The sequence below is a fragment of the Cricetulus griseus genome, chromosome 2, assembly GCF_003668045.3.
Source record: "Cricetulus griseus strain 17A/GY chromosome 2, alternate assembly CriGri-PICRH-1.0, whole genome shotgun sequence".
Classification (NCBI taxonomy): Eukaryota; Metazoa; Chordata; class Mammalia; order Rodentia; family Cricetidae; genus Cricetulus; species Cricetulus griseus.
Genome location: NC_048595.1, coordinates 264,904,747 through 264,930,455, shown reverse-complemented (window position 1 = coordinate 264,930,455; position 25,709 = coordinate 264,904,747). Strand labels below are relative to the sequence as shown.

Here is a 25,709-nt window from a genome sequence, read left to right as displayed (position 1 = left end):
AGTCTGACTCATTCCTTGTTGTGAAACAGTCTTTTTATATGCTGTGAAGATGTGTTACTCTCATTGGTTTAATAAATAGCTAAATGGCCAATAACTAGGCAGGAAGAGGTTGGATAGGACTTGCACACAGGAAGAGAGTGCCAGGACGAAGAAGGGCGGAGTCTCCAAGAGAGGGGAGAGAAGCCAGCCAGATGTGAAATGAGCTGGACACACAAAATGGGATAGAGGTAATAAAGCCACAAGGCAGAAAGCAAATAAATAGAAATGGGTTAATTTAAGTTATAAGAGCTAGTTAGAAACAAGCCTAAGCTATCAGCTGGGCTTTTATAATTAATAGTAAGTCTCTGTGTGGTTATGTGGGAGCTGGCTGGTGGGACGGAACATTACAGCAACAATTTCAGCCTCATTTCTAATGTTCAAAATCTTAAGTCTCATCTAAATGTCACCTGAGTGGACCTGAAATAGACGAGCAAGGGTGAGACACAAACCAAGGCCACATTCATCTCCCACTCTGAGCCCCCAAAGCCCCGACAGATAGTCCTGGTCCACAGAGAGAAACAGGAAGAGGGGAAGGGTGCCTGGTGCATGGCAGTGCATTTTGGGCTGCTGTTAAGGCTGGAGAACAGCCCTGCCACTCAGAGGGGCTGTCCTCTGCTCTGGGAAGCCCAACTGTGCAGCTGGTCCAGTTCCTTCCACCTGGCCACAGCACTTCTGGTATAATCCCTCTCTATTCCTGGTTTTGTGGAGATAGCAGGTCAGATGCATGGTTTTCATTAACCACACTAATGTCCTCACTCATGGGCCTTCTGGCCTCGCCTTCCCCTTCCCCTCAGAGCAATGCTTCTTCCATTTCCCCATAAGGATAGGTAGGCTGAGGATTTCCCACGTCTTCTAATTCTGGTTCCTTTTTGTTGAGTAATTCCTTCTTTAGTTTCTCTCCCCTGTTATGATCCATTACCAACAGTAAGAAGACCCCAGTTACTTTAAATACATTCCCCAGATGTCTTCTCTGTGGAGAATGAAGATGGATTCCTAGAGTGCTTGCCTAGCATAGGTACAGACCAGCACTGTGTGAATCAGGAGTGGTGGTGCATGCCCGGGACTAAGGAGGCAGAAGGATCTGAGCTCAAAGTCGTTCTCATCTACAAAGAAAATTCAAAGGCTGCCTGCCTGAGATTTTGGAGAGAGAGAGAGAGAGAGAGAGAGAGAGAGAGAGAGAGAGAGAGGGAGAGGGAGAGAGGGAGAGAGAGAGAGAGAGAGAGAGGGAGAGAGAGGGAGAGGCTCTCCACTGCTTGTAAGATCTGCCTTCCATAATACAGTAGAACATAGTTCAGTCACTATGGAGAGTGGAGGAAACCTTGTCCTGGAATTAAGTCCTGAGTGAACATATATTGTTGACATGGGCATGGCCATGGCCATGTCAAGGACCCCAATGCCTCAGCCCCATGGGCGTGGCAAAGCCTTTCCCCACCAGGCAAATCACAAAGGGACTGGCAAAGCCTTCCTCTGGTCCATGTGTGGATGGTGACAGTCCACCATAGCCTTGGCACAGAAAATGTCGACCATAGCCTTTCCCCCAGGGAATTTGCAGCCTGCAGACTGCTCCCCTCCTGCTCCTACCCAGACCGGATGAACCTGCTTCCTTGTTCAGCTATAGATAATAAGGCTGCTGCCCCGTTTATCTGTATGTAACAATGCTGCATCCGTGTTCAACGGTAGGCAATAACCCCACTGCCCTGTTCAGTTGTCTATAGTAAACACTCTGAGCTTCCTGTATGCCTCAGTGTCTCCATCAGAGAGCCCAGCACACCTATCCCAGCTTTTCCGTGCATGTGTCAGTGTGTTCACCTTTTCTCATTCCCTCACTATCCCAGTCAGATCAAGTCCCTGTAGCTGTGTAAGGACTTGGCAGACCTTGTAGTAAGGATGAGTGTTCCTCCACTTTGCAGTAACCTGTTCCCAAGGCCTCACCACAATGACCTTCACTGTCCTTGTTTCAACCAGCACTCGGTCCACTGTCCTCTGAAAAGATGGGGACTTTCTCTTTAATTCTTCTCTTCTGAATCCTAAGCCAGAGATTCCTGTAAAGCCCATATTTCTATCAGTTCTATTGAGGCAATCAAAAAAAGACCCGAGGGTTTTTTGGGGGGTGGGTACATTCCAAAGTATCCTAGACTGTGCTCTGATTTTTTTCAATTTTCTTTTATGTGTGTGAGTATTTTGCCTGCATGTCAGTATGTGTGCCATGTGTGTGAATGTGCCTGCAGAGGTTTGGAGAGGGTGTTGGACACCATGGAACTAGAGTTACAGATGTCTGTGAGCCACCATGTGGGTGCTGGGAACTGAACCCAGGCCCTCTGCAAGAGGGCTACTGAGGCATCTTTCCAGCTCCCTAGACCAAAGTTTTTTGTTTTTTGTTCTTTTAATTTTCCATTCACAACCCTTTTTTCTTTTTCTTTTAAAAGATTTTATTTATTTATTATGTATACAGTCTTCTATCTGCATGCCAGCAAAGGGCACCAGATCTCATTCAAGGTGGTTGTGAGCCACCATGTGGTTGCCGGGGATTGAACTCAGGACCTCTGGAAGAACAGTCAATCCTCTTAACCGCTGAGCCATCTCTCCAGCCCCCACAACCCTTTTTTCATCAGAGAAACTTTTACATCACTCTGGGTGTATAAAAAAATAGATGTGTATGTTGAACATTTACTGATAATAAATCATAAAGATTTTTTTAAGTTTCATGTTTATTTATTTGTGCTTATATGTGTGGTGGTAGGAGTTATACATGCACATTAAATGTGTGGATGTCAACGGATGACTTGAGGGAATCAGTTCTCTTCTTCCACCATGTAAGTTCCAGAGACCAAACTCAGGTTGTCAGGCTTATGGCAAATGACTTTACCAGCTGAGCCATCTCTCCAGCCCCCCAAAAAACTTATTTAAAACAATGGGGGCTGGCGAGATGGCTTAGAGGTTAAGAGCACTGGCTGTTCTTCCAGAGGTCCTGAGTTCAATTCCCAGCAACCACATGGCAGTTTACAACCATCTATAATGAGATCTGGCGCCCTCTTCTGGCTTGCAGGCATGCATGCAGACAGAAACACGGTATACAGCCCTGCCTGTTCTGGAACTCGCTTTGTAAACCAGGCTGACCTCAGACTCACAGAGATCCCCCTGCCTCTGCTCCCCAAGTGCTGGGATTAAAGGAGGGCACCACCACCACCCGGCTGTGCATATTTATTTCTACATGAGGAAATAAGTCTTGGCCTTGGGAGACAGCTCAGTAGTTAAGTATAATTGCTGATTTTCCGTAGAATGGGCACTTAGTTCCCAGCACCCCAGCTCCAAGGGGTCTGACACCCCCTGCTGGCCTCCATTCACACCTGCACTCACATGACACATTTTCATACACATAAATAAAAATTAAAAATAACGAAATCTTGCCAAATGTTTGATACTGCAGGATCCAGAGCGTCTTCAACATTTTTCAGAGTTGACTGATACTTTGATTTTATAGCCATCAGTGCTCAGAATGTTGCTTCATACAAACACATGGTACAAAATGGCATAAGTATGGTTAGAGCCATTTTAGAAACTTTTAGAAATTCTGTCCTAATCTCAAATCAGAAATTCATTAACAGTTGGGGGGAGATGTCAGAGACACCAATGAGAACTTTAAAAATCAAATAATCTAACTGAACAATCCAAAGAAATATTAATTTAATACTTACATGCTAAGCAATATGGTTGGAAAATACTGAATGTCCTTGTTTTTGGTAATGAGCCATCATGTTGCTACAGGAGTGGAAAGCTTTATATGCACATTAAAAACACTGCAACTCATAGCAGACAATCTGAGTGTTTGACAGTGTTCTTTGGCGTTGCATGCCTGACAGTCTGCACATGTCATGAGTATAGAACCAAAGTTTCAGGAAGTCATGAGCTACAACACAGACAAGCTCTCCCAGAAATGCTCTGGGTTCATTTTGCCTTTGATTTTGAGTTTCTTTTTTGTAGCTACATCTTTTCACTGTCTTTACTGCTTTTTTTCTTTCAGTAAAAAAGGTTTTACTGAAACCTTTTACTGTTGCCAATTTTGCCAAACACAATCCCACACAGGGAGTCACCACCCGCAGGTTAGTCGTTTAGACCACTTCCAGCATGCATCTCAAAACTCCCCTCGATTCTACTCACCATCCAGTCCCAAAGACACTTGCACATGTCAGGTAACTGTCCCAGGGACCCTTACTGCACAATACCAAAATCTGTATTTGTCAAGGAAGATTCTCCAGAGAAAGACAAGCAACAGAATAGAAGGGTGGATGGACAGAAGGACCAGCAGAGATGAGGTTAGTTGACAAAATTATTCAGAATGACAAGTGTCAACACAAGCAAGGCTTTAGTTTGAGTTAAAGGCAGGGAGAGAGGGGACACCATTGTCCCCTCTCAAAGGCAGTGAGTGAGTCTCTTACTTAGGAGAGTCTTATTCTTAGGAGGGTCTGCTAGTATTTTCACTGTTCTATTCAGCTGGCTGGGTGGCTCCATCCACCAACACATGCTGACCTCATACTGAAGTATATCGGTTAGGGTTCCCATAGCCCTGATAAATATCATGACCTTGGGAAGGAAAGGGCTTACTTCACCTCACAGGTGGCAGTCCACCACTGAGGAATGTCAGGCAGTAACTGAGGACAGGAACTGAGGAAGAGGCCATGGAGTAACAGCCTACTCACCTGCTCCTCATGGCTTGCTCATTCTTTTTGATACAACCCAGAACCACCTGCCCAGGGGTGGCCCCACCTACAGTGACCTGGGCCCTCCACATCCATCATTAAACAAGAAAATGCTCTACAAACTTGCCCATGGGCAATTTGATGGAGGCATTTTCTCAGTCGAAGTTCTTCTCATTCGACTCTAGCCTGTCTCAAGTTGACAAACAACTAACCAGGACATGACCTATGTCACAAGCACACACAGAATAATGTCTTGACTGGGCATCCCATAGCCAGTCGGGCTGCTATATAAAATTAACTGTCCCAGTTCCCAGTCATGGCTTAGTGTCACAAGTCTGAACTGGAATCCCCAGGGAGTTTTTTTTTTTTTTTTAAATGCACCTCACTCTACCAGTTCTACCTGGGAAAATCACACATTCTCCTTCAGATACAAAGCCCTCCTCAGAAGGATTTCAGGATGGCAAGAGAGACCAGACCTCAGCTTCAAAGCCCCTATCAGCTACAACTGGCTCTCTCCCATGCGACTATGGGTACATAGTGGTAGTACTCAATCTCTGGAAGTAAAAGAAACCGGCTGGTACCACACTCTTGTAGTCTCAGAACTTGGGAAGGCCTAGATCAGCCTGGACCACATAGTGAGCTTGAAGCTAGAGCAACACAATGAAACTGTCTGGAAAAATGATGATGATGATGATAATGATGGTGGTGGTGGTGGTGTTGGCGGTGGTGGCGGTGGTGGCGGTGGTGGTGGTGGTGGTGATGATGATGATGGTGGTGGCCGTGGTGGTGGTGACAAATCAAACCAATCCAAATCAAATTCCCCAGAGAGCACACGGTTACTGTTTGGGAAGATGAAAAGGTGAACCACAAACACAAAACAGCCTTGAAGTGTTTTAAAATATTTTTTTAATCTACATTTAAAAAAATAACAAGGGCATTCCACCTATGTCCCCACTCCCCAGATTGAAAGCATGCAGGCTTGACTGTCCAAATCAGAAATTCTCGATGAATATGGTGAGAAAAGGGTGGAAAAAAAAAAAAAAAGGATGGAAGGGGGTCATCTCTACTTAGCCTCCAAGAGGGACCCAGCAGGGCTGGGTTTTCCCTGCCTAGAGCTGTAGTTCTGGGCTGCACAGGACAGGATAGGAGTCTGGGGAGGAGTGGCCCACGGGGATGAGAAGGCCGGGCCCCCCACCGTGCACCGGGTCCCCCGCCACAGCCCAGCTCCGGGGAGCAGGCTGCAGAGCCCCGGCGGCCGCTGCACCCGCCTCCTCCCGCTCGGCCCTTTGGGCCCTCGGGTTCAATGAGGATTACATCATGCTGCAAGTATGCGGGGCAGCCTGAGAATCAAAGCGGGCGCTGGGCGGCTGGTTAACTGCCCCGCGCCTGAAACCCATCCTTCCCGCCCCCTCCCGCGCCCTCTCCCCACCCCGGCCCGCTGCTTTTCGTACCATTAAGGGTAGCATTCTGGGGGAGAGGAAAATCTGATCAAAACTGTGCGCCGCCACCGACAGATTTTCTATGGATTCTATAGAGGCCACCTGAATGATTTCCCTAATTAATGGATGACATCTTTGGCTGAAGGAGAGGCGATGGATTCGACTCTGTCTTCGTCTTTGTTAACCTTCTAATTAACTTTCGTAGGTCACCCAGGTCTCCCAAACCTAAAAAGTGAAGAGGCTCATTGTGCCGGGAGCAGTAAACTTACTTTTGCTGGTAGGGTACTTAAAAGGGAGACCGATTATAGGCTGAGAAAAATAACTCCATTTAAAAGCTTTGTGGCTGCAGAGAATACATAGTCCCCTCCCTCAGAAAATAATTGAAACACCTTTTATACCAATATTTCTATGCATAATAAAAACAAATTAGCAAAAACGCATCTAAATTCAGCAGCACTTTCAAATTACCTTTTTTGGAATGTAAGCCTCTGCAAGCCAACAAAAGGGAGTTGGGTTTAGAGAGAAAACTGCAACTGCAGCAGCTCCCAGCCTTTATGAGGAGGGACTGCAAGACAGGCCAGCCAGGGGCTTGGGTACCTCGGAGTGACCTCCCCAGGAAACGCTCCAAATATACCACCCTTGCTGAGGCTGCCTTCTGACTCGCCTGTTTGAGCAGGCTAGCCGGGCTTTTTGTCGATAGACGGTTGAGCTTTCGTTTTGTTCTCTTTGAGACACTTCTCTTTAGGCTGGCCTGGAATGCCTGGGCTCAAGGCATCCTCCTGCCTCAGCCTCTCCGTAGCTGGGCAATGGGCATGGCAACACAACCTTCTCTACAACAGGGCAGGCGGCTGCTTCTCCCACCCCCTCTTCTTCCGCCTATTCTTTTCTATTTTGCAAGCTAAACATGCACTCTACCACTCTACCAGAAATAATTTTAATAGTGTGAGTGAAGAGCAGACCATACGGAGTACCAGAAAAGGGGGGGGGGCGAGAGGGGTATCTCAGTAATAGATCTCCAGCCACGCATGCCCAAGACCCCCAGTTTATCTCCAGAGAGATCAAAGTCAGAGAAAGGAAGGAATCATTTTTCTTCACATGCCCCAAAGTTTTACACAATTGAAGTTTGTGTCTAAAACAACTTGCAAAGCTGTTGCAAAACGCTCAATACCGTATCGTGACCATTTTTCTGTCTGATAAAGATGGAAACACCGGGGCTGGAGCGATGTCTCAGTGGTTGAGAACACTTGTTCTTGTGTAGGATCTTGGTTTGGAGGACCTGGGTTTGGTTCCTAGCATCCAGGAGGTAGCTCACAACTATTCATTACTCCAGTTCCTAGGGATCTGATGCTCTCTTCTGATCTTCAAGGGCACCAGGCATGCACGTGGTACACAGACATGCAGGCAGGCAGAACACCCACACATGTAAAACAAATCCAGAGAGAGAGAGAGAGAGAGAGAGAGAGAGAGAGAGAGAGAGAGAGAGAGAGAGAGAGAACAAATAGGCTGCTAAGACTACTTACTCATCAAGTAAAAGCACCAAACCTGGGCAACCGAAATTCGATCTTTGGAAGCCCGTGGTGGAAGGAGAGAACCAAGCCTCGAATGCTTTCATCTGAGCACATGCGCACACTGTGAAATGTGACAGACAATTCAGAAATAAATGTATTGTGGGGGAGGGGCCCGGGGTTTTGCCCCAGGACCGCAAGCCTAGCTCTGGCAGTAGGACCATGATACAAACCTGGTACATGAGCTAGCTTTTTGGAGTCCGTTCCTTATGCTGGGAAGCCATGCTCAGTCTTAATGCATGGGAGAGGGGCCTGGCCCTGCCCCAACCTATTGTACCAGACTATGTTGACTCTTCATGGGAGCGCTTGCTTGCCCGGGACGAAGAGTGGACTGGGGTGAGCTAGGGGGAGGTAAGGGGGCTTGGGAGGAGGGGTGGGAGGAAGAGCTGTGGTTGGAATGTAAAATGAAAACAAAATATAAAAAAAAATAGAAAGAAAAAAATGTAGCTGGGCAGTGGTGGCACATGCATTTAATCCTAGCAGAGGCAGAGGCAGGCAGATTTCTGTTAGTTTGAGGCCAGCCTGGTCTATAGCGCAAGTTCCAGGACAGCCAGGGCAACACAGAGAAACCCTGTCTTAAAACAAACAAACAAACAAAAAACCAGCAACAATAACAACCAACCAATAATCATACAAAAAATAAGAAATAAATGTAAATTTAAAAGAAAATTTTTACAAACAGGAACATGCTCTTTTGAAGTCTCACCCACAAGCCTGTATATATAAGGTAAGTGACAAGATGAAGACTTGTTTCCTCTGGGAAATGGCCTCTGTCCTCATATACTGCAGTGGGAGTTTAAATGTCTATACCCCTATGAATGGTTAGAATCCATTATTCTGAGTGCATACATTCCAAGTTAGGGGTTCAGCTTAATGTTAGAATGGCTGCAGTCATGGAACCTTGGGTACAACCAATAAAGTAAATGTTTTTTTTCCTTCTTTCTTTCTTCCTTTTTTGTTTTGTTTTGTTTTTTGAGACAGGGTTTTTCTGTGGCTTTGGAAATTGTAGACCAGGCTGGTCTCGAACTCACAGAGGTCTGCCTGCCTCTGCCTCCCAAGTGCTGGGATTAAAGGCATGAGCCACCACCACCCAGCAGTAAATGTATTTTCACATGTTCAAAATAGTATATGAAAAAAGAGAAAAGAACAGGACTTGGGCTGGAGAGATGGCTCAGAGGTTAAGAGCACCGACTGCTCTTCCAGAGGTCCTGAGTTCAATTTCCAGCAACCACATGGTGGCTCACAACCATCTGTTATGAGATCTGGTGCCCTCTTCTGGTGTGCAGATATACATGGAACAGAATGTTGTATACATAATAAATAAATAAATAAATAAAGTCTTTTTAAAATAGTATATGCATTAATTATTTTTTCATAAGCATTGTTCATAAGCATGAAAGGCCAAAAACTAAATATCTACCAATAGAAGTTCAGTTAAGAAAACATAATACCCCAGTAGATTGAATGAACTGAAGGTTGAGGGTATAGTTAGTTCAATGGCAGGGTGCTTGCCTCGCATATATAAGATCCTTGATTCAATGCCAGCATTGCCACAGATAGACAATAGGTGGATTAGATAGGTAGGTTAGGTAGGTAGGAAGGGCAGAAATTTTGAAGATCTCAAGTTTTAGGAAAGCTTGAGCTACACAGCAAAAACCCTGTGTCTAATTAAATAAAAATAAAGGTTTAGGAGATGCTCCATGAACAAAGTGCTTGCTGTTTAAGCAGGAGGAGATGAGGTAGTGTCCCCAGCACCAACATAAAACAAACAGGATACAGCAGTGCACATCTGTAAGCCCAGGGCTACTTTGCAAGCTAGGAGACAGACACAGGGGACTTTCTGGAAGCTATCTGGAGCAGCCAGCCTGCCTTATTCAGAAGTGAACAAGAGAGCTTGCTTAGGCAAGATGGAAGGCAAGGGTGGACACCAGATGTTGTTATTGGACCTACACACACACACACACACACCCACACCCACACACTCACACACACACACACACACACACACACACACACACACACACACACGAAATTTAAAGAATAAAAATAAGACGATGCTTCTCAGCCAGGTGCACACCTTTAATCCCAGCACTCTAGAGTTAGAGGCAGGTGGATCTCTGTGAGTTCAAGGCCAGCCTGGTCTACAGAGCAAGTTCCAGGATAGCCCGGGTGACACAGAGAAACCGTGTCTCAAAAAGGCTGAAAGAAAGGAAGGAAGGGAGAAAGAAAGAAAGGAATATCAATTTGGAATAATTTTGAGATCATTGTGTAAAGTAAGTTACCATGTATAGGGAAAAGTGGAGTTTGACATAAAATCGTTCTTGTACTAGTTGTGTTTATAAATGAAAATGGAGTGATTGAGGAATTGCTGTGAGAAGAAAGGGTTACTCTAACTTTTGTATCTTCGGAATTTTGTATTGTGCCAATATATTTACTATTTAAAAATGGAACTGTGAATTCAAAAGTACAGAAGAGAATGTCGAGGCTGGACAGATGGCTCTAGTAGCTAAGAGTGCTACAGCTCTCAACCAGAATTCAGTTCCCAAAACTCACATTTAAGCAGCTGACCACCACCCACTATGCTACCTACACACACACACACACACACACACACACACAATGAAATAAACCTTTTAAAAAGAGAACATGGCTGCCAGTCTCCAATGGGTCTGTGCATAGCTCAGCACAATTCAAAGATGGCCCAATCTTAAGTACCTGTCAATGCCATATGTATAAGTAATTTGTATCAGACTTTTCAAAGTATGCCTTGAATATAAGACTCCCTAAATGGAAGCCACATAGTCATTTTCTCTTTCAAATCTTTAACAATTTTAAATGAAACCAAAATCGTGCATTCTCTGATTTAATTGAAAAAAAAATAAAAACCTCAGCTAACCATTAAATCTGCATAAATACCACAGTGACCACCTTGGTCAGCATGTGTGTGAGGCCAGGTGCTTTGGACTTTGGATGGGGGGTGCTGGGGTGAATATTGCCTAGCATTTGAGATAGTCAAAGAAAGAGAAGAAAGATTTAAAAAAAAAAAAAGAATAGAGATCAGTTAAGATCTTGTGTTATGCAAATTCTTCTCACCCACTGGGGCCTGATTTACTTGTATCAATCATTTTGAGTGATTCGTTCTACACCAGCTATTGTAAGTGATTGAACTAAACCTGGGCAAATATTATTTTCTCCCTGTCCCTTCATCAAATCTGTCTGTCTCAATGGAGCTGGGAATTAGTAGGTTGGGTCAAAGGAAATTAGTGTTGTGTCAATGGTTCAAGGGAAGCAATTTTGAGACCCCCCCCTAATCTTTCCTTTCTCAGGATGCTGTATCTTGTACTGAGGACACTGTTAGTTGCCTGGACCAACACCCATTTCCCCTCCTCTATTAACAGAACAGTCATTGGGCTCCCATTTAAGGAGGTGGCACATCTTACTTCAGAGTTAGAAATAGGGATTCCTATTTCTTTTCCAATGATTAGATTAGACTAGATTTGAACATGTGTATAGTTCTTGGTCACTGAGATGTAAGAAAAGAACAGCAGAAGTTCCTGGAAGAGATTTTCCTCCCATTGGACATTGTCTGGTGCAGCTGGGTTGACCAGAACTCCAGCAGCCATCTGGCTATGACAGAGCAGTAAACACACAAAACAAAAATGTACACAATAAGGTGCCACAGTAAAGGAAGGAACTTGGATCTCAGAGATGCTGTGGTGTCTCTGCATTGAATAGCTCTGAGCCTGGACTTTCACTATGTAAAATAATAGGTTTCCTTGTTGTGTAAGCCATTTTGAATTGTTTTTCTATTACATTTGAAATGTCTGTGACCCGTCCGACAAATGTTTTTCACCATGCTGAGCAGTGTGACACCCCGGGAGTACATGCAAAAAATTCTCAAGTGAGCCGGGCAGTGGTGGTGCACGCTTTTGATCCCAGCAGAGGCAGGCGGATCTCTGTGAGTTCGAGATCAGCATGGTCTACAAGAGCTAGTTCCAGAACAGCCTCCAAAGCCACAGAGAAATCCTGTCTTGAAAAGTCAAAAAAAAAAAAAATTCTCAAGTGACTGTATGGTACTCCTCTGGTCAAGACAATTTTAGGTCAGAAAGAGCAATGTCTTGGGGCTGGAGAGATGACTGAGCATGGTGGCTCACAACCATCTACAACTCCAGTTCTGGGGAATCCAAAGCTCTCTGCGGGACTCCCTGAGTACTTGGCACTCACATGATGGACAGGCAAAATACCCATACACAAATAAAGTAAACAAAAGTAATAAACATGTCATTGGTCACTGGGGAAATATAAATGACAACATATCGCTACACTCCAGAAGATGAGCAATAACCAGTGTCGGCCCTAAGTGACCTTGACCTGCTCATACCTTGTAACTTAAAAACAGAAAATGGTGTGGTCACTTTGGATATAGTTTGGCAGTTACCCCAAAAAGGTAAACAAGGAGTTTTCCAGGAACCCAGCAGTATGTCCAAGAGAATTAAAAAGCACGCCCCAGAAACCTGTCAAGAATGTTCAATGGAGCACTGTCCTAAACAGTGAAAGCTTGCAAAGACTGCTGAAGATGGAGTTCACCTATAAAGCACTGGCCTACCTACCACACATACGGCCCTGTCTCAGCCTTCAGGGTTAATTTTCTTAAGGTTGGGAGCTATGGGTTGGAGAGCTAATGCCTCCCAGCACCCACGTTGGTGACCCACAGCTGCCTGTAACTCCAACTCCAGGGAATCTGACACCCTCTTCTTGTTTCCAAGGACATCCCCCAACACACATTCACACAAACACACACATAATACACAAGGGGAAATGATTGGGGGCCAGGCATGATGACCCATTCCTTTAATCTCAACACTCAGGAGGCAGAAGCAGATGGAGTCCCAGGCCAGTCTCTACATAGCAAATTCTAGGCCAGACTGGGCTACACAGAGAAACCCCAACTCAAAATAAAATCTTTTAGCTATTTTTAAGGTGATGCCTCAAAAGATGGCATGATAATTAGCGGTGGGCGTAGCTCAGTTGCTAGAGTTCTTGCCTAGTGTGGAGGAAGCCTGGGGGTAATCCCCAGCAGTGTATAAACTGGCCTGTGCAGAAGAGAATAAAAGCAAGGTATGACCAAGGTCTGGGCTTTAAAAATAATTATGGCCAGTTTGATAAACGAATGCTTTGTTTTGTTTTTTAACAGCCATGGTAGTGTGTGCCTGCAATCCCAGCTGTCTGGGAGGCTGTGAGAGGGGAATTATTACTCTGAAGCCAGCCAGAATAACACAGAGAGACCCTATCTCAGAAAGAAAAAAGTGAAGTGTGGCTGAGGGGGAGAGACCTTACCTAGTGTGTGCGAGTCCCTGGGTTTTGTCCCCAACACCTCACACACTGTTTTTCCCTAATTTGATTTTCACATGTGCAGTCATTTAAGCAAAAATGAACAAAAAGATTCAATCCCTCAGCAGACTCTGTTTTATGAGATTAGTGTTCTTCTCTGCCTTGCAAGCATCCTGCATATTTCATATATTGCCTTTTTGTTTTGATTTGTTTTGTTTTTCAAAATAAGTTTTCTCTGTGTAGCCCTGGCTGTCCTGAAACTCACTTTATAGACCAGGTTGGACTTGAACTCACAGAGATTCACATGTCTCTGCCTCCCAAGTGCTGGAATTAAAAGCCTGTACCACTACTGCTCATAGGCTGTCTTACACATTTTGTACTGTAAGTGAATGAATGGGCCTTGGCATATCTTAACAAGCATCTGGGTTTCGTCAAACACTAGCCTGCATTATCTTTATCTGTTTTATTCCAGGGAGGGTGTGTGGATCTGTGCACCACAGCTAAAGCTCTACACTGCTCCCAGCACATGAGAGTGGTTAAGAGGCCAAGCAAGGCAGCCCACACCTTGAGTCCCAGCACTCAGGAAGCAGAGACAGGAAGATCTCTGTGAGTTGGAGGCCAGCTTAGCCTACATATCAAGTTCCAGGCTAACCATGCCTACACAGAAAGACCCTGTCTCAAAATAAAACAGAAAACAAACAACAACAGAGTCAATAAGAGCTGGAATAGTCATTACTGTTTCATCTTGTCGTATCATGTCTGGGGTCTTATATCTACTCACCACAAGTGACAGAAATTCTTACCACCAGTTGCAAAAACAGACACAGGTGATTGTTTTTAAAATAGACACTTGTAGGCTGGGCATACTGGCAAATGCCTTTAGTGCCAGCCCTCGGGAGGCAGAGGCAGACAGATGTCTCAGAGCGTGAGGCCATCCTGGTCTACATATCAAGTTCCAGACCAGAAAAACCTCCTCCCTCCCTCCCTCTGTACTTGTTTTATTAAACACTGTTTTGTATGAATGTTTGTTTGCCTGCATGTATGTCTATGCACCACTTTGTGCAGTGCCTGTCATGGCAGAGGAGGGCACTGGATTCTAAAACTGGAGGTAAACGGTTTTGATATGCTACCTGGGTGCTGGGAACTGAACTCCAGTGTTCTGGAAAAGTCTCCAGTCTCTTAACCACTGAGTCATCTCTCCAGCCCCAATTATTATACTGTTTTATAAAGGCATTAGCAACTTCCAGATCTTGATACAAAAAAAATGTTTAGAAATTCAGATTCATCAGTCTGAAGATTTCTTAACAGTTTACAAGTTTGTGAGAATATATAAACTATCAGATTTAATTTTCATAAATAATTTAGTCTGCAGTATCATTTCCCCAATACCTACCCACTAAGATGGCTCAGTGGATAAAGTGTCTGATGCCAAGCCTGACGACTGAGTTTGGTCTCCAGGGTGTACGTGGAAGAAAGGAGAGAGGGCCATGCAGGAGTGCTGTGGCATACATGTGGATGATGGCATCCCACACACATTGAATGAATGAACGAGTGAATGAATGACTGATTGCTTAAAATCTTTAAGGAAGATGTACTTCAAAACATTGCTATATTAAAAAATAGACTCAAGATACTTGCCATAATACCTGGAATGTAAACTACTAATTGAATAGAGCAACATCATTAATTTCAAATGTAATAACTGGCAGTAATTAGAGCTGGATATTGAAAAATAATGGAAAAAATATAGATTATAATGGACTCTTTAGCATAAAAATGAGATCATTTCTAACAATCATACTGACAATTCTGTTTGAACCCAAAACCAGCAGGACCACGGAATCTGTAGGAGTTAGCTGAGAAAATCTTCCGGGCTTCCGGGGGCGGGGGTGGGGGGTGGGGGTGTAACTCTGGTTCTTTTAATGTACAATCACCTCTTAGTTCACAAATCTTTAACGTGGGTTCCCAAAGTGAGGCAGCCTGTGTTAGATAATCTTGGCATACCTGGCCAACTGAGAAACTGACTCCATCAGATTGGCTGGTGGGCATGTCTATGGATCGTTTTCTTGGTTGCTGATTGATGTAGGAGGGCCCAGTACACTGTGGGCCGTATCATCCTTAAGCAGGTGGGCCTGGGCTTAGAATGGTAGCTAAAGTGAGTCTGGGAACAAGCTCCCTTCCCTGGCTTCCCGGCTAATGAACTGTAGCCAGTAAGATAAAATAATCCATTTCCTCTGCGATTTGAGTTTGATCAGAATGGTTTACCACAGCAACACTGCAGGAGTTAAGCAGAACACAGGCTCACATGCTAACCAGAACATAGGCTCACATGCTAACCAGAATCAGGCTCACAGACTTAGATGGAGAGTGCTAACTTCAAATACAGTAAGGGTGGTTGCTCTTCACTGGTCATGATGCATCTGTGAAGCAAGCCCTTCTTTTGTAGCAACTGGGATGCAATAGCCTGGAGAATATGCAAAGCAGGCTTAACTTCATGTTTTCAAATATGTTGATTTACTATGAGTCATTTGGGATGGTAATTTGTGTTTCTAGTGTTAGAATTAGGATGGAATCTTTTAGAGATTTTGTCGTTTCCAATGTTAATGTCTCTTGCATGTACATAGCATGCCACAGACAAAAAGGAAAAGAAAAAGAAAAAGAAACTTTAAGAAATTTAAGCCAGCCAGGCAATGGTGGCACTCAGGAGGCAGGGGCAGGTGTATCTCTGTGAGTTCAAGGCCAGACTGGTCTACACAGTGAGTTCCAGGACATCTAGGGCTGTTACACAGAGAAACCCTGTCTCAAAAAAAAAAAAAAAAAAAAAAAAGGCTGAAGAGAAGAGATGGTTCAGTGGTGAAGAGCACTGGCTGCTCTTCCAGAGTTCCTGAGTTCAATTCCCAGCACTTACATGGCAACTTACAATTGTCTGTAACTCTAGTTCCAGGGTATCTGACACCCTCACATAGACAAACATGCAGACATAACACCAATGCACATAAAATAAATAAATAAATCATTTAAAAATTATAATAAAGTTTAAATCAAAATGTCAAGATAGATAAGCAGTTAAGGCCACTGAAAATCTGCTTCCATGAAAATATCTACATGGAAAGAAGTGAAGCCTAACGCTGAATTTGAGTGGTAGGAGATTTTTTTTAAAGATTTATTTATTATTTATCATGTATACAGTGTGTTCCAGAAGAGGGAACCAGATCACATTACCGATGGTTGTGAGCCACCATGTGGTTCCTGGGAATTAAACTCAGAACCTCTGGAAGAGCAGCAGTCAGTCAGTGCTCTTAACCCCTGAGCCATCTCTCCAGCCCTGAGTGGTAGGAGATTTAATACCAATAAATATGGCTAAAGGTTTCAAACATGGCCAGCAGCCATTTTGTCCATCTGTCACTGTCCCTTGCCACCCCCACTTATGAGCTTACACATGTACTTTATTTGCGTGTAAAGTTTTTACTTTCATAAACTTATTGCATGGCTCTGGGGTGAGTCGACAGTTGTATGAAGATAGTTAGAGTGTACCCACGGCCAAAGCTTGGTCTCCACGTCACTCAGAGAAGAACTTCGGCAGCATGTAACTTGCTAATGGGCTTTGAGGATAGAGCCTAGAGAATATAGGAAGCGTGAATCCCCTCCATGGTAAGGATGAGTGACATAGAAACAACCACAGTGCAGCGTGGCCCCCAGCCACCACTTCAGGGGATGGAGCAGGCGTGATGGAGAGAAAAGTAACTTTGAAGAGCGTTCTTCTAGGTTGGGGCCATTTGTGTCTCCATGGGTTTCTAGATCAGCATGTTTGACCTAGAATGTTCCTACTCACTCTTAGGAAGGAGCGAATGGTGGGGATGAGTAGAGAGACCAGGAAGTCTATATTGGAATCGAGTCTGTGTTCACACCATAACTGTCCCCTTCACCTCATCCTGTGTGACAGAGAACAGAAGATAGAAGGTCTGAAGAGGGTGTCAGATCTGCTGGGACTGGAGTCACAGAAGGTAGTAAGCCATCCTGTGGGCGATAGGAATCCAACCCGGGTTCTATGGAAGAGCCAAGCCATCCCTCCAGCCTAGAACTCACAGAGATCAGTCTGCCTCTGCCTCCTGAGTGCTGGAATTGCATGTATGGAACACCACTGTCTGACTTTTAGAGTGACTCTGTAAAGCTTAATAAATATACATGCAATTTTTGTATACAGACACATGAAATCATATTCTGCATATGAGTATTATCCTTTGGATTCTTGCTGCATGTTAATATTGCTGCTAATCCAAATGGCATGACATTAGAGAGGTAGTGAGCACCATTCTGATAACCTCCCAGAGAACAGTGGATGCCAGGCAGGACCTCCTCTTCCTCTTCCTCCTCCTCCTTCTCTTCTCCTTTTTTCACTTTGCAGCAAAAGCCAACCTAAAGAAGAAGACGAAGAGGAGGAAAAAGAAAGGAAGGAAAACCAGGAAAGAGATCAAAGCAAAAGTCAGTCAGATCATAGGAAGTCTTAACACACCCCCACTAGGAGACAGTCAGCTTTCACACTTTGTTTTCTGAGACAGGGTTTTTCTGTGTAACAGTCTTAGCTGTCCTGGAACTCATTCTGTAGACCAGGCTGGCCTCAAACTCACAGAGATCCGCCTGCCTCTGCACACACACACACTCACACATGTAGGCCAGAGGCCAACATCATTCTTTACATTTTTTTTTTTTGAGACAGGGTGCCTGTGAAATAGTCCTCTTGTACACTATAAAGATTTCTCACATGTATCGGTATAATAAAATGCTGATTGGTCAGTAGCCAGGCAGGAAATATAGACATGGCCACCAAACTAAGGATGATGGGAAGAAGTATGGAGTCTGAGGAGCTACCAGCCAGGCCTGGGGCAACAGGAGGTCAATGTGCCATATTAAAAGGTACCGCCACATGGCAGAGGGTAAGTAAGAAATATGGGTTAAGGGTTAGCTTAAAATGTAAGAACTAGTTGGTAATAAACCTGAGCTAATGGCCAAGCATTTATAAATAATATTATGTCTCTGTGTGGTGATTTGGAAAAAGCTGCTGGGAAGGGGAGCAGGCAGTCAGGACAGGAAAACTGCTCTACAACAGGGTCTTTCATAGAACCTTGAGCTCAGTGGCTGGCTCAGCTAGCTGGCTAGCAAGCACTAGGGTTCATTCATCTCACTGTAGCTCTGGCTGTCCTGGAACTCACTATTTGGACCAGGCTGGCCCCGAACTCACAGAGAATCTGCCTGTGGTAGGCACATAACTCTGCACCTAGCTTTTTAGGTGGGTGCTGGGATCCAAACTCAAGTCCTTGTGCTTCTGAGGCAGGCATTTCACAGACATCTTCCCAGCTCTGTGAATGCATATAACTGACAACATATAGCTTAAATTAGGAACTTAAGTGTATGTAGCAAAATGTGATCTTTCAATAGGTGTATACATTATATAACTTAAAATTTCTGAAAGTATCTAAATTTGTTACTACTTAGTAAGTTTAGCTAACATGAAAAAAAATCATTGTTTTGTTTTTTTATTTTTCTGTCCTGTGCTAGGAATTGAACTCAAGGCATTCTGGGTACCAGGCAAGGATCCCACCATTGAGCTAATTCAACCTCCAGGCTGAAAACAAGCTTGTTTGTTTTTTGAAATGGAAAAAATTTATTTGGGTATGATTATATAAAAAATAATGCCTAATTTTATAAAACATTCATAAGAAAATCCCATTTATGTTTAAAATGAAAATTTGTCAATGTTTCCAGGTTTTACTTTGTGGATTTTAAAAGACAGTTTATGAGAGAGTTATGGCTGAGAGGTGGCTCAGCAGTTTAGAGCACTTATTGCACTTGTGGAGGATATGAATGGATTCCCAGCACCCACACGGCAGCTCACAAGCATCCCCCAGTTCCTTGGCATCCAGTGCTCTGGCCTCCTTGAGACAGCAATGGTTAATTGTATGTATCAACTTGGCCAGCTTACAGTGCCCAGTTCTTTAACACTGGTATGAATGTTTCTGGGAAGGTACCCGTGGATGGCGAGCCTTAGTCTCCAGGATCAAGGGATATATTTTAAAGATTTGAGTGAGGATACCAGGGGAAAATAGGCTTTTGAACTCAAGAGTAGTGTGAACAAAGCACCTCCCCAACCCCACCTCCCTCACGCGCACGATTTTTCGAGACAGCATTTCTCTGGAAAAGCTCTGGCTATAACTGCTCTGACTGTCCTAGAACTCACTCTGAAGACCAAGCTGGCCTCAAACTCAGAGATCTGCCTGCCTCTGCCTCCCAAGTGCTGGGATTTAAGGCATGTGACACCACTGCCCAGCAAAGCAACTCTGTGTTTCAAAAAAAAAATTATTATTTGTAGGTATATTGGTATGAGGTTGTCAGGTTCCCTGGAATTGGGGATACAGACAGTTGTGAGTTGCCATCTGGGAGCTGGGAATTGAGTCTGGGTTCTTTAGAAGAGCAACCAGTGCTCTTAACCACTGAACCATCTCTCCAGCCCCAGTACCCTCCCCTCTCTCTCTTTGTTTTTTGAGACAGGGTTTCTCTGTAGCTTTGGAGCCTATCCTGGAACTCAGTGTAGACCAGGCTGGCCTCAAACTCACAGAGATCACCTGCCTCTGTCTCCTGAGGGCTAGGAGAGCAGGTGTGTGCCACTACCACCCAGGACATGGTGACATTTACAGTTAGCGTAAGCAAATGTAAGTGCAGTGAGGGAATACAGCTGGTGTTATATCTTACCATCTCTGGTCATGTGAAAAGAGCCAAGAATAATTTTTAGGCGTTTGCCTTTCCCACAGAGATAGGGCATTTTCTTATGTTTTTGTCTTTGGGTGTATCTATATATCACCATAGTTTATTTAATTTTTTAGAAGGCCACCTTGTGGTAAGAACATTTTACACTCTGTTCCATTCCTAGTTTATGGCAAACTCACACATTTTTACACAGGCTCCTATGGTACCTTTGGATGTCGACAATCCTTGAACATTTGAGAGACTTTGCAGCAGAACACCCTTGACGATAACAGGGTACCTGGTCTACATAATAAGTTCCACGACAGCCAGGGCTACATAGTGAGGATCTATCTCAAATAAAATAACAAAAACAAGACAAAAAAACTAATTCAGCAAGGAAAAAGTTGACAATTCTATGAGACAGAAACAGGAGAAGCAGCAAGAGGAGGAGTTGGAGGAGGGGAACAAGAAGAGAAGCAGCAGGAAGAGGAGGAGCTAGAAAAGGTAGTGGACCAGGAAGAGGAAGAGGAGCTGGAGAAGGCAGAACCCTGATGGGCACTAAAGTAGTGGGGATCACTCAGTTGTGTCCTACCCCACAGTGGACACCTTCTATAAACAAAGAGAATGGCAACACCACATGGTAGAAATTGCCACAGTTAACTTGATACCAATATTAAATCAATTGGGAGGGAGGAAAACAAAACCTGCCGAAGACAATATAATGTTGCTTCTTTTCATATAAAATTGATAAAAAGTAAACTTATAATGCAAGCAATGGGATGATGCTGTCCCAAAGGGCCTCCTGTGGACACTGACATTCTCATTTTTAACATAACTATTTAATGTGAGCATACGTTTCATTTCATCCTTCCCTTTCATTCTTTTCTTTCATTACTTTAACTGTGCAGAGATTCAGGGAGTATTTTATTGATTTGACACATTTTACTATCAATTGTTAAATCTATCTTATCTCCATGATTTTGGCTAGTGTGCCGAGGCTCCAACTGTCTCTGCTTGGCTTCCTTCTTGGGCAGGGGTGGAGCTCAGAGGTCCAAGTGCAAGGCCTTGGAAATATGACCCTGCCCCATCCTCTTCCTTCCTCTTTGCTCCCTTTGTTTGGTCTTCAGTTTCATTTAGACGAGGCTGTCCTCAAACTCCCTGTGTTGCTGAAGATGACCATGAGCTGATAACCCTCCTGCCTCCATCTCCCAACAGTTAGGATTGCAGTCAGGCCCCACAACCATGCGTCGATTCTATCACTGATTCAGTCTAGAGGGCCTTGAGATGCAGGCCTTTCTTGTTGCTCGTCACTATGGTATTCCAGATCTGTTGATGTGCTAGCCCCTCCCCTACCATTTCTGTATTTTCTGACAACCTGAGTCTGAGCTGCCAAGACTCACCCCTTCCTTGCCGGCAGGGTTCAACTTTGAGGACCTTCTAATGATATCCATATTGATATCCATATTGATCCAAAATAATGTTTTTTTCTAAAATACAAGTACTTCAGACTTGGTTTGAACAATAACTGGTGAAGGACTGGAGAGATGGCTCAGCTGTTAAGAGCAGGTGCTATACCAGACATGGTGGCTCACTCTTTAATCCCAGTACTTGGGAGGCAGAGGTAGGCAGATCTCTGTGAGTTCGAGGCCAGCCTGGTCTACAGAGCAAGTTCCAAGACAGCCAGGACTATACAGGGAAACCCTGTCTTGAAAAACAAGGAAACAAAAAAGAGCAGACCTGAGTTTGATTCCAGCATGAATTTCAGGTGACTCACAATTGCCTGTAACCCTAGCTCCACGACTGATCTGACACCTTTGTCCTCCAGGGGCACCAGTGCTCACAAGCATACAGACCCACACACATTTACATAATTAGAATAATAAAACAGGGCTGGAGAGATGGTTCAGAGGTTAAGAGCACAGGCTGCCCTTCCAGAGGTCCTGAGTTCAATTCCCAGCAGCCACATGGTGGCTCACAACGATCTGTAATGAGATTCAGTGCCCTCTTTTGGGATACATGTAGGCAGAACACTGTATATATAATAAACAAATAAATCTTTTTAAAAAATAATAAAACAAATATTTTTAAAATGAAAAAGTCAACCAAAGAGTGACAGAAAGGCATGGTATCAGTATGTCACTTACCCTCTGTGTGACTGAACCTCTCAAAACTCCCTCACTTAGCAGGCCTGCACTTGTAAAATAGTGATGCAAGCAAGTACCCTGGGTGTTCTCAGAAGCTATGGCTATGAACCTCCTGTGAGAAGCCAGTACACACTATCTAATGCATGCATTGCTTCAGTTTGGAGGTTCATTAGATGGGCTTGTTCTTACATCCCATAATTCACAGTTGCAGGTTTTACACCCTCCCTCTACTTCTGCTGGAGAGGAGACATTCGGCACTTGCACACTTGGCGATAAAGGTCGAATACTATACTAATTTTTGGCAGGAGTTAATAGCTTTCACAATAAGCTGAGATGCTTGTCATTTATTTGTTTGCACTTGCAAAAGGCACCAACAAACCAAAAGAAAGCATACTGAGAACTGGTGGAGGAAAAAATGTTGATTCCCAAATTCCTCTTTTGGGAATTCAAAATACACAATAGCCACAGCTGCTCTAGATTCCCACCAGAAATTAGCAGATAAGTTACCATTGAAATTCAAAGTTGTGACATCTTTAGATAAATATTTGTCCTTGATTTTTCACAGCCTCAGATTCAACAGAATCTGGAAGGCTTCGCTGTCTGGCCCAAAGAAGATCTTTTTAAACCAACAGTTCTAAGATGTGGCTGAAGCAGAGCCTAGGCTGGATTTTGGCAGCAGGTCTGCCCACCACTCTGGTTTTGGCACCCCCAGGTCCAGGCTCTGCCTCCTGCCACCTTCAGCCTGTTCCTGAAGATCCCTTTTACCTCTTAATAGCACAGGTTTGGTACCTGTTATCAGAATTCCTCTCCTATTGTGCCAACCCCAAGGAGTGCCAAAATGTTAGCCTGATGCCTTATGAAGGAGGCCTCACAGAAGAAGACTGTTAAAGACTGCTAAACTTAAAAAGTCGCTGTAGGGCAGATTGCTCCCCAAAGACACAAGAGCAGAAGCAATTCCCTAAAACAATCCCTCTTGTTAGAAGTTGGCTCCAGCCCTGTATCCAACTGGCCACTTCCCTCATACAACACAGGTAACTCCTGCCCAGCTGGAAGTCATTTCTGGCTGAGGAAGGAGGTCTTTGCCTCTTGACCAGGATTGGGGTTTCTCATAGGCAACGCCCACCTCCAAACACAGCAGAGGCCCGAAAGCTGAGGAAAGCATCTGTTGTTAAAGGAATTTCTTCCTTGTCTCAGTGTCAGCTGAAGAGGCCTCTGCTCCCCTCCTTGACCTCTCATCCTGAGAGGGAGGAGGCTGAGAATATAGTCCTGGGCAATCCTCTGTCTGCTGTGTTTAGACTATGGACAGAGTTGAGTCTATAATTGATGTTTGTTTTAAATCATTATCACTTCTCCAAGTATTTGTGTCTAACAGAGTAATTAGGAATCTTTTCCCATATGTCACTCCTTCCAGTCCATGTCATCGGTTACAGGGGTCTAGTGATTTCCCATACAACCTCCCAGGCTACCCCACCCCCACCCACCCCTGCACTCACCTCCCCTCTCTCTTTCCTCGCCTCCTGTCCCACTCTCTCTGTTAGACAGTTTCTTCTCTCAGTAGCTCAGGCTGGCTTCGAACTCTCAGTATGCTGTCAGCAGACAACTGTTGAAGTCAGCTGTCCCAGACCTAACACTGAACGCCCCTTCTGTCCTCCAGTCTGGAGCATAGTAGCTGCTCAACAGTAGCCACAAGAGTGATCAAATCTGCCAGGGCTAGAGCAGTAACTGGGACGTTTCTCTCTGTGTCTCCCTAGTCACCTTCCTGTACTCCTCCCCACGCAGGGGCCACTCCTCATCAGGATCAGTGCCACAACCCCACCCCTTTTCTCAGCTGCTCTCAAGACCTGGCGCTAGAGTCCCATCCCGCCTGGTGGGTGTGGCAGGGAGGCTGCTCCATCCTTTTCGTCTAAAGGGGCAGGAGGGGCGGGGACAGAGGTCCGACAACCACACCCACGTCCCTCATCATCCTTGTTTCCTTTTCCTCCAGGGTCCCAGTCCCTTGAGACTCCTTTCCTCTTCCTCCTGGGGTCCATGTCCCTTGTCCCTTTAGAGTTCCTGTCCCTCCGTGGCCCCCCTCCCCAGCGTTCCCATTCCTCAGAGGTCCCCATTCCTCTAGGGTTCCCATTCTTTAGGGGTCCCTGTCCCTCCTGAGTACCCTTCCTCTAAGATTCTCCACACCAGTCCCGGTCCGTCCGGGATCCCCATCCTTCTTCCACTCCGGTTCCCCATCCCTCCAGCACTCCCCCCCAACCCCATGCAAGAGCTCGGCTGCGAGAAGCGGGTGGAGAATCTCGGCGGCCGCCCCCTCCCCCGCCTTATAAAAAAGAAATTGACTTTTGTTTGGAGTTTGTGAAAAGTGGGGCTCGGGGCCCAGTCAATGGGGCGCCCCGCGGCGCGGGCTGAGTGGGGCTGGAGCGCCGCGCTCCGCCGAGGCCCCAATTAATCCGCCCTTTGTGCGGCCCGCGCCGCCCCCGGCGCTCAGCCCGCGGCATTGTTCGGCCGCGCCGGCCGCGGGATTTACCCTTTTCAAACAGCGGGTTTTGTCCGGCGCAGTTCGAGCGGAAGTTTCTCACTGACAATTTGCCCCAAATAGATAGATTTGTCAGCAGCGACCTTCGGGAAGGAAGCAAAAAGCCACCGGCCTGAAGGTTGGGCCCCCAAACCAGGACTCGCCGCCACACCCGGGACCCCGCGCACCGGCGCCGCGCTTTTCCCCATCTGTGAAATGGGGCCGCCGGCGGTGTGCGAGCCGGCAGCCCGGAGCTTAGCTCCGCGGGCGCCCATCACCCGGGTTTCCGCTCTTCCCCAGCCCTACATCTGCAGCCGAAGGCCAAAGCCCCAGCCAGGCCCCGACCACCGCGCCCGCCGCGGCCCCGAAAGGTGGGTCACGCTGGAGTCCTCAGAGCGTGCACGTGCGGCCCCTCTTCTGACCTTCTTAACAGAGACGTCAACCGAGTTAAGTCACAGGTGGTGCCTTTGTAAGACCGGCTATTGTCTCCTCATAAGTCAAGATAGAAAACGCTTTGTACTGTTCGGCCATGATCTGCAGCTCTCAACTTGGGGGTCGGGCTGTTAGATTCCCCACCCCCACTCTCCTACCAAACGACCTCACTTAACAAGCAAAATGTAAGTGGGGGGAACACGCTGTTGGTGAGAAGAATAGTAACTGATTTCTTCACTTAATGGCAACCTCGAGTCTTAAAACACACACCACACAGATCTGCGAGTGCCCCGAAGACCTGAGTTGTACTAATTCGGGGGCAGATTTGCCCATTTTCTATCTCCCTGTGGAAAAAAAAATGCAAATGCAGCCTCTCCACAGTATCTTTTTCAACTGTGCCCAAGTGCTTTGTTTCCCTCCCTTCTAGAAAAATTTCTTGCTTATTGCACATGAGAGGAAAAACTGAAACCAAAAAAAAAAAATCTGTTTTTTGTTTACCCATCAGGTGAATACACGCTTCAGCACCATGCGGAGGAAGCCCTAGGTGGTCTCCAACAACATTTCAACGGTTAAGAGCTACAATTTAGAGACGATGACAATACGCACACAGTGTCAACAGTATTTAAACAAACATCCCAGACAACAGAATAATGGTTATTAACGGTGATGCTCTGAGCTCCTGACAAATTCCCTATGGCTGTCTGCAACCCAGCAGCTGCAAGCCAACCCCCCTACACCACACTACCCCTGCTGCGGGGGGGGGGGACCCAAACCTGTTTCAGTGCATCATTTAAACATCTCATTAGCAATCATAT

The 25,709-nt window shown here is 45.3% G+C and overlaps 1 pseudogene; it reads right to left on the bottom strand.

Annotated features, from left to right (window-relative positions):
• Positions 1–23,986, bottom strand: part of LOC118238188 — a 29,035-nt pseudogene extending 5,049 nt beyond the window's left edge.
• Positions 23,987–25,709: the final 1,723 nt, after the last annotated feature.